Source organism: Chelonoidis abingdonii, chromosome 2 (genome assembly GCF_003597395.2).
Source record: "Chelonoidis abingdonii isolate Lonesome George chromosome 2, CheloAbing_2.0, whole genome shotgun sequence".
NCBI lineage: Eukaryota > Metazoa > Chordata > Testudines > Testudinidae > Chelonoidis > Chelonoidis abingdonii.
The window spans coordinates 219,790,564-219,804,325 of record NC_133770.1 but is presented as its reverse complement, the minus strand read 5'-3'; the positions used below and the strand labels follow the sequence as shown (position 1 = coordinate 219,804,325).

Sequence of the window (13,762 nt, the reverse complement as noted above, 5' to 3'; positions counted from 1 at the left end):
TTGAAATTATCAAAAAAAAGAGTTTTCACATTTTTTAAATGAAAAATTGGTTTTCTGGTTCAAATTGACTCTTGGGGGGGTTGTTTTGTTTTTTTTAATTTAAGCCAATTAGATTAGTTTTTAAAAGGTTGAAATCAAAACAGCATTTTTCGAAATTATTGAAACAAAATGTTTTGGCTGACGTGAGATGAGAAAAATATCAGTTGTTTTGGTGCATAAATGTTTTTGAGAGTTTGAATTTTTGTGCAAATTCAAGACAGGGAAAAATTTCAAACTCTTGAAAATATTTACAGGATGGGAAAGCCATTTCTTGCCCAGCTGTATACATATTCTAAGCAGTACACTTTTTCTGAATGATGAAAGGATTTATTTTGCTTAATGATTATACTATTTTTCCTAAATAACTGCAAAGTATGTAAATCCTTGTACTCTGACTTATTGACTGAAAGTTAGAGCCTGTGGTTTGACTACACTCACGGTTCATTCTTAAAAATGTTCAAAAGATCAAATAACTGAACTTAAGCAGACATATTGTCTAAAGAAAAAACAGGATAGTACAAAAAGGAGATATACATATCCACCCTTCTTCTGGGAAGCAATTCTTATCCCATAGCATGTTCACTTTACACAGAAGGTGTGCTTTGAAAATACACATTTAAAAAGTTAGAGAACTCTCAATATGTCACTAAAATCCAACCCACCAGTTCATAACAGTTTCTTAACTTGTTGTTTTGTTCTGTACTTTTCTTCTCTCTCTTTTGGATCCTTCATTCTAAACCTGTAGTAGGACATAGAATGAATATATCTTGCCTTTGACAAGTTCTCTATTAGCTAATGCCAAATCTGACTTCAGCTTTGCAAAGTGAGAGCAGAAATGTGAGAAGAGCATAATATGTTCAGTTAGCATAACTTGGCCAACACTTATGTATAAGATGTATATTCCATTAATAATGTGTTCAGAATACACATAAATGTGGTGTGAACTATGTTTAACATATATGGAGTGGCTAATAAATGGAATACTATTATTCAATCAGAGCACAGAATAATGTGCATAATCACTGCACTTTTGAATGGTTACTTTATAACATTTTTTTAAATCTGTGTACTCTGGCTGCAGTCCTAAAACTAAGCATCTATTTGCATGGATACCTCAATTCTACCTACACTCCATGCCTAGTCACCCAGTGTAACCCCTGATATTAATTTTGGGATTGTGCTAAGTACGACTCAGCTTTTTATGGGGTCAATTAAGAGGATATTACTGAATAGAAAATGGATCAGCAGCTGTGGTAGCCACATTTGATGGAGGTATATGGCAGAAAAAACCTGCCCGCAAGAGTCAGTTGGAGCAAAGCAGTGTGTAGCAGCCAGTCAGCATGCCAGGGTAAAACTAAACACACCTAGGTCCTTCAGCCTTTGCTCCTATGGCTTGTGTTCCATTCCCTTGATCATCTTTGTTGCTCACCACTGGATCCTTTCCAGTTTCTGTACATCCTTTCTATACATTAGTGACTAAAACTGGACACTACTCCAGCTGAGGCCTAACCAGTGCTGCACTGTCACCTCCCGTGACTTGCATGGTATGCCTCTGTTAATGCTAGGATGACTAGACAGCAAACGTGAAAAATCAGGATGGGTGGAGAGGTAATAGGAGCCTATATAAGAAAAAGACCCAACAATCAGGACTCTTCCTATAAAATCGGGACCTCTGGTCACCCCAGTTAATGCAACCCAAAATTGCATTTGCTTTATTTTTATTTATTTATTTATTTATATTTATAGATATATAGATATAGATATTGCAACAGCATCACATTGGTGACTCATGTTGAGTTTGTGATCCACAAGTCCCAGATCTTTCTCAGCAGTGCTGCTGCCAAGCTAGCTAACCCCCATTCTGTGTGAAATTGATTTTTCTTCCCTAAATGTAGCACCTTACATTTGTCTTTGTTTAATTACATTTTGTATAGCCCCGTTATCCAATTTATCAAGAGCCCTTTGAATTTTAGCTCTGTTCTCCAAAGGGTTTGGAGTACGTGTGTGTCATCTGGACATTTGATCAATATGCTCTCTATTCCTACATCCAGGTCATTAATAAAGATGTTAAATAACAATGAACCCAGAATAGATCCCTGTGGAACCTCACTTGAGACCTCCTTCCAGTATGACATCATTCCATTAATAGTTACTCTTTGTCTGCGGTTGTTTAATCAAGTATGTATCCACTTAATGGTAGTTCTGCCACTAATGGTGCTGCTGGGGTGTCCTGTTCTATATTAATTCCCTTTGAAGATTTCCAAGAATAAACTGGAGAAGATTCATTTTGAATTTACAATCTTATTTTAACCCTCTTTGAAAAAATGTAGACTATCAGCATGAATGTGGTTTGATTTGAAGAAGTGTCACTTTGATTTAAAGAAGGTTAAAATGGAATGGATTCTGATGGCAGAAAGATTGTTTGTTTTCAGTACAGTGTAAAAGATTTCATATGCATGGTGATGTAAATTGGTGCATTTCTCTTTAAGTCAATGCAGCAATAGTAATTTAAACTGGCTGAGGATCTGGCTCAGAACTTTTAGCGGGAAGAACTGATTCTATGGAATGTTAATGTGTGATAGAATTAAATTAGAATCCGGGAGGGACAAGTGTGTGAAATGAGGTGTTCATAACGAGGCCAGGATGATTGAAGAGCAGACAAGAATGGGGAATAAGGTCAAAAAGCTACAGAGCTGCTTCCTCCTTCAGTTAGCCCCTGCTGACTGAACAATGATGAATTTTCGATGGCTAGGTCCAAATGCTAACCACACTTACACCCTGAGAAGTTCATTGCAATCAGCCACAGTCATACATTTCTACATCGTCATTAGCTCTTTCTAGTTTTTAAGCAAATTTTGGTGAAATATGTATAAATGTAAAATCAAGGCATGATCCTCCACGAGATAAAATATTTGTCTACAGTTTGCCATCTTCACTGACTCTTGTTCCACTTGATCTTCAGCCAGCTGCTGGCTTTCTCAGCCACCTCCTTTTGACCATATTTGTTCTGTTTTTTTAACATTGCCACTTCCAAGATCCTTCCACAGCAGTGAGTCACCCATAAATATTTTGCTTTCTGCTTTTGCGTACCCTACTCTACACTACCTTGGCAACCTTAACTTATATGTCTGTGTACAGCCCCAGAAGCCAAGATGTGTGGTAAGTACCACTGGGGAAAAGGAAAGGAGACTGTTACCTGAAATTGGGCCAACTAGTAAACTTAGGGAGGACTAGTGACCCACCAGAGTTTGGCAGAAAGCAGCATGTTTATTATATTGATAACTAAGCTCAAAAGAAGGGGGCTGGGGAGGGGGAGTCACACTCAGACTCACATACTCACGCTCCCAGGACAGGCACAGCACTGGAGATGTCAGGATCCTTCAAGGGAAGTGTCCCACAGTGCAGCAATGGATGGCACAATGAAGGTAAGTCTTCCCGAGGCACGATGGAATGCAATGCGGCAAACCACTGGCCAGGCAGTCTGGGTGAAGGGCCTTCACAGGAGGTACAAGCTTGTGAGTGCACTCCTGAGCACATGGCCCCTTCCCTTTTTAAGGACCTGCTCCTCATGGCCTGTGACTAGAGATGACTTGGCTGTGTCTGGTTGGTCACACTCCACCTCGGCCAGTGTCCATGCATTGGGTGTGTGAGTGCTGCCTAATTAGAGTGCCAGACACCTTGTCTACCTGGGAGCTCTTCTGATCTTCCAGCTCTTCAAGCAGCCCACAAGCATTCCAGGAGGGAGGGGAAAAGTCACTTCACAGGTATTCAAAGAGGGAGAGGAGACAAAAGAGAGGGGGATAGTGTAACAGACCTTTTCAGCATACAGGTTATACAGAGCATACAGATCACTGCTGCTCCTACAACACTCTGCCCCTTGATCTATGATCATTACAGTAGTTGTTGTTGTTCTAGAGCACAGGTGATCTGTTGCAGGCAGACCAAACAATCATAACAAGGTGAATATAACTAAAACCATTACAATTGACTAAACACCAGATATAACATAAACACAAATGCAAACAATCATAATAATGGAGAATACAATAAAACCGTCGCCATTACAATAATGGGTACACTGACAAACAAAATGAGGCCAAGTTTGATGCTGCAATAGCCATCAAACAATAAAAGTCAACCCTAACCCTTAAGTACACATGAGAAATAAGATTTGTAGGAGTACCACAGTTGTTATGCAAGGTTAAGCTGATTTGGAAGATACATAGTAACAGAAATCTTGGTGAAATTGCTGATACTTAAACTAACATTTAATTGTGGTTTATGGGGGCCCCATGAGCTACCCTACCGATCTGGCGGGTACTATAGATGTACCCTTAGTGTTAGTATGAATTTCTTGGTGTACGACTGCATATAACCAGAGATGTGTTTGGGCTCCTTGCCAGCCTGGGTTCCTATACAATCTTATTTATCTTTTTTTACATTTTTTTTTTTAAGATAGTCATTCAACTTTAGTGTGATTGACAGAAAATATATAGGCTTTGAGACCTCTAGAGAACTTATTCTCTTTCAAAGCAATTGGGGGAAGTGGAATTTGTCATTGCAGAATTTATATCAATATTCTTCATTTGTACCTAGTTTTCATTTGAACCTCTTAGTGCTATTTCTAAAAGAACAGAATGTCTTGTTTCTGCAGATAGATAAGTGTGTTTACCTGCAGATAAGAATGGAATGGTCTCTGTTGACCAAGAAAAGATCCCTGTGGAACCTACCACATCCTCAACTAATGTAGAAAATATCGTTGTGTTCATAGAGCTGCTGCATTACATTATGTGCCTCTCTTCTCAAAAGAGCTTCTCCCTTCCCCCCATTTTATATACTTTTGCTTTTTTGTTGCCCTAATGTTCACAGCCTAAAATATGCTCTTAGAAAGACTCATGAAGATGATTTAGGACCTGATTCAAATCCCACATGGCTACAATTGGGCTGTTTCATCATACTTTATACGTTATGGGCCCAGTTTTTAAACATAGGTGCCTAATAGGACGTCCAAATCCCACATGTGGACATTCAGAAAATCACTTAGGTGCATTTATTGTCAATTTAGACAAAGAAGAGCCTGTCTGAGTGTTGAAATCTGGGGGTTGGATGTATTGTTAAGATGTTAATATTTAGAAATTAAGCTGTGTTTTTAAATGTATTTGATATTAATACAGTTATGAAATGTTATATATTGAATTATTATCCAGTTTTTTTCTAAAATACTAGATGGACTAAAGTGCGTCTGTGAAAAATAACTAGCTGCTTTTAAAGTAAAATGGGATCAAAAATACCTGCGTGCTTTGAGTTATGAACATGCAAGACAAAGAGACAACATTTATTTTTGTTTTGGGGTTTGTTTTTATTTTTCCTAAAATGACTAGTATTGTAAAGGTTATTTCTTAACCTTAAGTACAGTGTACCTGAGAGTAAATGACTTCCAGAAATACATTTATCAACAAATGGGAGCCATCCGTAGCTTAAAGCACAAAGGCAAGTAAAATTATCTAAACAGAAAAAAGAGAGATTACATATTAATCTCATCTGTTTAGCTCAAATAAAAGATTAATGTGTAATATACTAAACTTCCTGACTCAAGATTGCCTAAAAACTTATGCTTTCCTAAGATCTAAGGTCCTTATATACATATAATAGGGATGTGCGCAGTATGCCAACTACTGCATTGTAGACATGAAATATTTTTGCTTGCCTAGAGCACTAGAGTCATCTCTATAGCATTTTCCATAATGAAACTCAAATCATCCTCTTATCTGGTGTCAAAATTTCATTTGATGTTGCTTAGGCTACTTTCCCCTGCTTATGGATTTTAGCCTTGTATAGAGATAAGAGTGCAAGTTTGATAAACAACACTGGTCAAATATATTGACCTACTAGTGAGTCTGAAATGAAAATGCAACAAGCTAAAATCATACACCGAACTGATGGGACTCTTTTGCACTGATTCAGATGTGGTTTACTGGATAGTGATGTATGCTGGTGGTGTGAGAATCACGACGGTAATTTGACATATCGTGATCATATGCAAAAGCTTGCTGGTTGTATTGAATTAGCGGGTCAGGTTTCCTGTGAGCCAGTATCTCTATTTTGGATAATGAGCATAGAGAAATACAAGGGAGAATACTGCAGATACTGAAATAGCTGTTTCGGGTTTTTTTGTAAAATTGTGACATTTGTCAGAAATAAACTTCCTATTAGTTGGCAGCATCCTGATATCAGAAAACTCTGGCCGAGTAATACAAATGTTACAGAAATAGTTTTGAACTACTTGTAACAGACGTAGTCAGAATTGTATTTGCTACATTGTATTTTGATAATATATAGATTTTATAGAATATCAGGGTTGGAAGAGACCTCAGGAGGTCATCTAATCCAATCCTCTGCTCAAAGCAGGACCAATCCCCAGACAGATTTTTACCCCAGTTCCCTAAATGGCCCCCTCAAGGACTGAACTCACAATCCTGGGTTTAGCAGGCCAAATATGGTGATATTATACACACAAAAACTATGTTAAAAAGAAATTAAAGATGCAAAGTCAAGCACTCATTTAGAAAACACCAGAATTAAGGTTTCTCCGGCAGCCTTAATTTGGCTCACTTTTGCAAATGCATTATGATAAAGTCTTTAATTACATGATACTATACTATTGTTTCCATAGTATCCCTACCTCATTCAATGCACAGAACAGATGGTGCTCACTTAATGAGAGGTATTCATTATTTTGTTTTTATTCATTGTTTCAGGTGTGCTCCCATGCCTTATTTACTGCACTCTGTTCAAACCCTGCTCTGAAGACATAGTTATTAATTTCCTCATGGGTTTTTTTTATGGTGCTTGTCACTATGGAAACTGAGTGCTTCACAAATGAATTTATCTTCACCTCTGTAAAATGGGGAACTGAAGTACAGAGCAATTGAGGTTCAAAGTATCCACTAATTCTGGATGCCCAATTTGAGATGCCTGGGATCTAAGTTTTCAGAGTGCTTTTCATTATATAGCATTTTATGCATTCAAAGTGCAGCTCCCATTGACTTCAGTCGCAGGTGTGAGTGCCCAGCACATCTGCAGATCAGACCCCAGGGTCTGAAGTTGGGCACCAAGAAAATGAATACAAAGTTAGTGACCACCTGCTCAGCCCCAGGCAGATGCATACTATAGTGGATGAAATTTAGCTGTTAAACTCTAACAAGTTTCCTTTGAGCATGTACAAACTGCAGTTTTTCAGAGGCTTATAATTTGGTCAAATTTGGGTGGATTTTCACAGAGAAAGCAAAATGTGCATCCTTGACCCAAAGAGCACCTCCTTGCCAAATTTCAAGTCCCTGCTCCAAAGCATGGGGGTGCTAGAGATTTTCAAACACAAGATTGCCAGAATTTTTTAACATGGGCAAAACAGTGTATTTTAGCCGTTTTCTCAGAAGTGTCTGAACAGTTTTAGTTGAAATTATTCAACATTCACCCTGAGGCACACACCTAGCATGGAAAATATCAGCCCAAATGTTTAGTCTGGTGAAGTTATAAGCAACTGCAAACAGGATCTTATAATAGGAAGCATCGGGCAACCTTATCAGTGTTGTAAATAAATATATCAAACACTATCTACTCCTCACCCCCATGCCCATTTCATTGCTGCCCTGCTTTGTTTTTCTCAGGAACCTGAAACAGATACCAACAGGAGTTCCAGCATGTGAATTATCATGCTAAAGTTACAGAAAATTCAAACTACCTTCCCTTGTAACGGTGCAAAGGTGTCTCCACCCCACACCCCAAATATATCTTTGACAAATCTTTTTGAATGTGTATTTGGTGTTGTTTAATATTCATTTAAGTCCTCTTCCATTTACAGAATAGGAACAGTCCAAGCAACAGGAGAACACATTTACTTAGACTAGATGCCTCAGCTCTGATCTAGAGGACAACCTCTGGAGATGAGAGAGGAGATTTCACGTGTTGATTCATTGATATTGGTGCTTCTGCTGAGGAGTGCCCACAAAGATACCAATTAATATATATTATAATGGAGGATTCTGTGATATTGCTACCTAGTTCCTATAGTGTTATCTCCTTACTGCCACTGTAGTATCTGAGTGCTGTACTAATGAATATTACACTGCTGTGAGGTAGATGGCATCATCCCCATTTTATAGCTGTGGCAAAAGTGGGAATTAAACCCAGAGCTCGAGTAGCAGTCTTAACCACAAACCATCTTTCCTCCCTCTGGCTTGAAACCACTAGCTCATTTTATACAGACCCCTGGAAGCTTTCGAATGGTCAGAGCATTTCCACAACGTGTCCCTGTGCCAGGTTAGAAGAAGTGACCTAGACAAGAAAGGCACAGCATCCTGTTTCAAGTCCCTTCCACTTGGTGTCTGTCCATAGAAATGTGAAACAAAAATGTTCCTCTCTAAAACACAGTTTGATACATTGGTGGCTATTCCCCTTTGAATTTGTAAGCAGAGTTTTTTGGAAAAATTAGGCTTCTAGAGAAGACTGGCAGAAAGAGAGCCTCACTAACAAGTGACTGAGAGGTATAACCAGAGGGGATGAGAAGAGGACAGAAGGGAAGGGTTGACCAGGGAGGTGTCAGGACATGTGTGAGCTTGGTGAGGCTTGAGAGAAGAGTACCACCAGTTCCCCTTCATAGAATATCAGGCTTGGAAGGGACTTAGGAAGTCATCTAGTCCAACCCCCTGCTCAAAGCAGGACCAATCCCCAGACCCCTAAATGGTCCCCTCAAGGATTGAACTCTCAATCCTGGGTTTAGTAGGCCAGTGTGCAAACCACTGAGCTATGCCACCCTGCTTCCTGTCAGTGCAGCCCTTGATTTATATATAGAATGCATGAGCTAGTAGTTTTCATATTGCTCTCATCAGAGACTTACCCTTAATAAACTGTAAGTCAGTGAAGTTAATAAGATACCAAAAAGAGTAGCAATCTTTTACCATACATCTGTGACCAACTCTTTGTAGGTTAGTCAGTCTCTTTCAAGAGCTGTTACAGGGATTTGTTTAAGCTCACTAACACTAGACTGCAGAATTTCTATGTGAGGAATGTGTATATTTATTTATTGGGTCTGTTGTAATAATTGTTCTCTGACCATGGCCAGTTATTCTTGGCAAATATTTTCCTGGTACCAAAAGACTGTGAATAGCCACTACTCTTAGCAGGCTTATAGAACTTATTTCTATGTGTCTATAATCGCAGGGGCTTCAGTCTAATATGTTGGAGGAAGGTGCTATGCAAGCCCTCCACATACCACTGCTAATGCATGTTAATTCTGACCCCAGCTATCACAATCCTGACCTTTTCTGAGGAGAGATTTCTAATTGTGCCAAATTATGTGGTCATTTTATGATTTAAATCAATGAAGACTGAGAAAAAGCTACCAAACTAATCTTTAGCTATGACCTACATGAGGATTAGAACTCAGGCAAAAAAGAGCATGCAATAACTCAGTGACCTACCAGTCCCTTCCCTATCCCCCCCATTGGAAGCATTCTGGAGAGTCCTTGTATATACATTTTTTCAGCCCTTACTAAGCTTTCATAGCGCTTGAGATTATCTTGGATTGAAACTCTCAGTTGAAACAATAAGTTTATGACCCATGGCTCCATCTGTTACTTTTCCAACCTCACATTATACTGTAGCTCCTACTTCTATCATGTCACTGATTTTTTCCCTGTAATAACTAAACTTCTATAAATATGCACAACCTAACTTGATTTCTTTTTTCTAAGTCCCTGGTACAACTCTGCAGGAGTCTTGAGCTTGGTGAACACAAGCCTCCTTAGAAATAGAGCTGATCGGAAAACGCAAACAAATTTTCAGTACTTTCTGATTTTTATCAGTTTCATTCTGAGAGATGTTTTCTAGCCAACTCTGATCATAAGTGATGCAATGTAGTGTTGGATGCACAAAAACAACTGACGAAGTATTTACTGGCTGTTCAGAGATATAGCACCAGTAGATTGTCCCATTCTCTTGGCCGGAGATATGGGCTAACTCAACCCTATGATAAGCAGATGCAGGTACCACAGACCTACAGTAAAATTTACTCCCAGGTTACTCATGCAGTCAGCTCAAGCTGATGATGAAAGAACATTTGAGAAGGAGAGTGTGATGGTGTACGAGATGATACTGTAGCTAAATTTTGACAACCAAAAACCACTTCATTGACCCTGGAATTGTAGTTATTTAGCAGTGCAGAAGAACACTACACAACAGTTTCTTTCCCTCTCTATGTCAAATCCACTCTTTCCCAGACTCAGATCCACTCTTTCTGTCAGGCTCTTAATTTTACTGTTCCTGTTAATAGAGCAAGATCCAGGACTGAAATATTTGAGGCACAATGGTGTCTGTATTACAACTCATTACATTTTTGAAAATCAGGCCCTGGAATATCACCCTTCCCAAGACATCATTATATTTTTTGCATGGCAGGATGCTATAATTGAGAACAGTCGAGATGGGATCCTCCTAGTGTGTTCTATAACTACCGAATCACATAACTGGATGAATTTTAACCATTCTTAGCATTAGTCTTTCTATCTTTTCCACCCAGTGGTTTGTGAAGGCACTGAGAGGAAGGACAGCATCATGTGCATGAATGTGGGTCTTTGCAGCTTATTGCTACTACAGTAAGGAGAAACAATTTTGTAAATGAGTGAGGAGTGGGGTATTTAAAAGAAAAAAAAAGATGAGGAAAAACTACATGCGCCAATCCAGCCAGCCCCAAAATTCCTTTTGTTCAGCACATTCACTGAATGGCAGGTAGCCAAATACCTTAACTGTGACCATGTTAAAATCCTTCCCTTTGTATTTAGTTAAGCTATTTTTAAAATCTCTCTCTTTGTCTGGTTAGTGAAAGGGAAACAAGGGTTAGATCTACTGTTCTGCATTACCACCGAAATCAGACACATGGCCACTCCACAACTTCCCTTCAAATGTGTCAAATAACACAAGTGAGTAATGAGAGAGAATGCGCAGGAGGCAATGCTTCAATTAACTGTAATTGTCAGATGAGTTGCACACAACCTGTAGCACAAGTTGTCAAAACATCTCGACAAGAGACTCTGTGCTCTCCACAGTGATTTTAGAACTCATTTCTTTTCACATTCTATTAGAGTCCATGGTTTGTTTGTCTTTTTGACCATCCAGGAACAGTGAAGCAGTAGCTCTCATGTCTGTAGGGAGATACCAGACTTCTGAAAACATTGTAGCTAGTGACTAATCTGGGGATTATCTGCTTACTGACTATTGTTGGCTGGTTTTTAAAGTAGTGTTTTAAAAATATATAATTGCACCCAAAGGCTTGTGTTTTATAAATGCAGATTGTCAACAGTGGCCAGTGATTTGACGTCTCTCACTTTTTGGGTGCCCAATTCAAGGCACACTGACAGAGCATGATCTGCCGAGGGTGGGTGCTCAGCGTTTTCTGTGGTGGGTGCTCACATCTTTGAGGTGAGTGTCTGGGCACCCAAACATTTACGCATTCAAAATCATTGGTTGTTTTTAAAAAAATTGATCATAATGTTCTGGCTTCAAAGAGCCCAGGAAAGATTTTCACTCCAGGAATGAATTATTTCCTTCCTGACAGAGAAATGGGTGGACAAAAACTTTAGACTATTCTTTCCCAATCTACTTCTATTTGGAATATGTACATAGTTCCTGTTGTTTCATTGTAAACAAATGAATATCAAACAAAAAAAGCAGCAGCAAAACTTGCAGCTCCCAGGAGTCCAGAAAGTGGCAATGTTGTGACCTCCAGCTAGCTAATGGTTTCTCACACAAACACTATCCCATTTCACATGAATCTAACTGTGCCCCAAAACCATAAAAATTCTTTCAGAGCATGTGGCTGGACTGTCATTCAGTCAATGCTCCCAGCCCCATGAGAGCCACAATAGCTAGATTTGCCAGTGTTGCATGGATAATATTATCGTATTAATGTTAATCACGTATATTACAGTAGTACCTAAGCAAACCAACAGGGGACCCTATTGTGCTAGGTGCTGTACAAACATTGAGTAGCGAATGGTCCCTGCCCCAAAGAGCTTACAATCGAAATAGACAAGACAGCCATGTTGTGGATGAAGGAGTATAACACATATGTAGAGTGAACAATGTGATGGCTGCAAATTTCTTGTTAGTTTCACAAATTTTTTTATAGATAGGTTTAGTTAGATGGGGATAAGCGACATAGAAAGAAAAAGGAAGAGAGATGAGAGGGACAGGGTAGGGGAGGAGAGGGTAAGAGGAGCACATGTGGCGTGAAGCTCTTTCATGTATACTACTATTTTGCAATTTAAAAAAAAATACTTGATGTAACTTCTCTCTGAAGCACAGTTCACCCAATTGAAAAGCATCTATTATTCTCACCAATTAACCCAGCTCATTACTCAGTTATGTATACATGCTGTCAAGGCTGAATCCAAACTCTGACACTTTGAGTATAGAAGGTGGGGGCCCGCAAGGATTTTAAAAACTAATACTTGCCACTCCAGGCTTGTATTAAACTCCCAAGGTTATAGCTTTTCTCTTACCTTGGTTTGGTAAACACTGCCACCACCCAAATGCAAAAAAACTCCTTGGACACAGGAAGGCCCACTTGGGAATTCCTCCCTGTGGGGTACTGTCAAGCCCTTTCACCTCACCCTCTGGGGAAGAGCTGAGAAAGAAAACAAAGGAAATCAGCTGTTTCTACCAACTAATCAAACAACATGCACAAACCCCTGAGGACACCAAAAATCCAATCATGTTCTTAAAAAAGGTACATTTTATTAAAAACAAAAAGGAAAAAATACATCTGGAATTTAGGCTTTTGCTAGATTTTAAAAGAGCAATTCCAAAAATTAAGCACCCAAAATAGCTTTCTTGGGGATTCAGCGTAAAGGTTACAAGCAAACAAAAGCATCTGGGATTAGCACAGAGGAGTCCATTAGCCATAAGAAATAAACAGAAATAACCCTAATCATGTCTTTTTAAACATTCCTAATCTACTTACACATTTGGGAGTTCCAGATATGTAGCTTTAGGTATGATCTGATGACTTATGATCATACCTGACTTAAAGCTGCCTACAGCATTGCTGCTGCTATGTCTCCGTTCTCTGGAGAACAATCACAGACACAAAGGGAAAGCTGCTTTCCCAATTTTAAAAAGTTCTAGCCTTCCTATTGGCTCTTTTGATCAGGTGCCCCTTTTTTTACCTGGGGGACCCTGTTAACACTTTACACATAAAGCAAGCAGAGAACAGCTACCAAGAGGGACTTTATAACTTACTGTCTGGCTGGGTATTCATAAAAGGGAGCTTCCCTCCACCCCCCCTTCATTTATCACATATGCAGAGGTTGTTAATCTCTTCTGTGAGTTCCAGGGGAGAGTTTCTTGAGAATTAGATGCTTTAGATGCCATTTGTGCCTTTAAAAATCACCCACCCTCAATTCCCATTCATAAGTATAGTTTATAGCAGGGAGAGTCAATTATTTTTTGTCAAGGTCCAATTTTCTTGGCCCAGGTATAGTCAAGGTCCAGACTCCAGAGAAAATAATAAAAAATAAATAACAATAATGACAATAAATAAATAAAAAGATTTTGGGGTCCTTTCAAAAGCATCTGGCAGTCCAGATTTGGCCAACGGTCTGCGTATTGACTACCCTGAGTTTATAGCAACAAACACTGCAACCACGTCATTATTCAGGATGCTTAC

General features: G+C 39.1%; 1 protein-coding gene across 2 annotated transcripts in view; it reads left to right on the top strand.

Moving 5' to 3' along the window:
* CHST9 (carbohydrate sulfotransferase 9) overlaps window positions 1–13,762 on the top strand; it is a 126,510-nt gene that overhangs the window by 108,178 nt on the left and 4,570 nt on the right. The gene's annotated exons all lie outside the window — the stretch shown is intronic.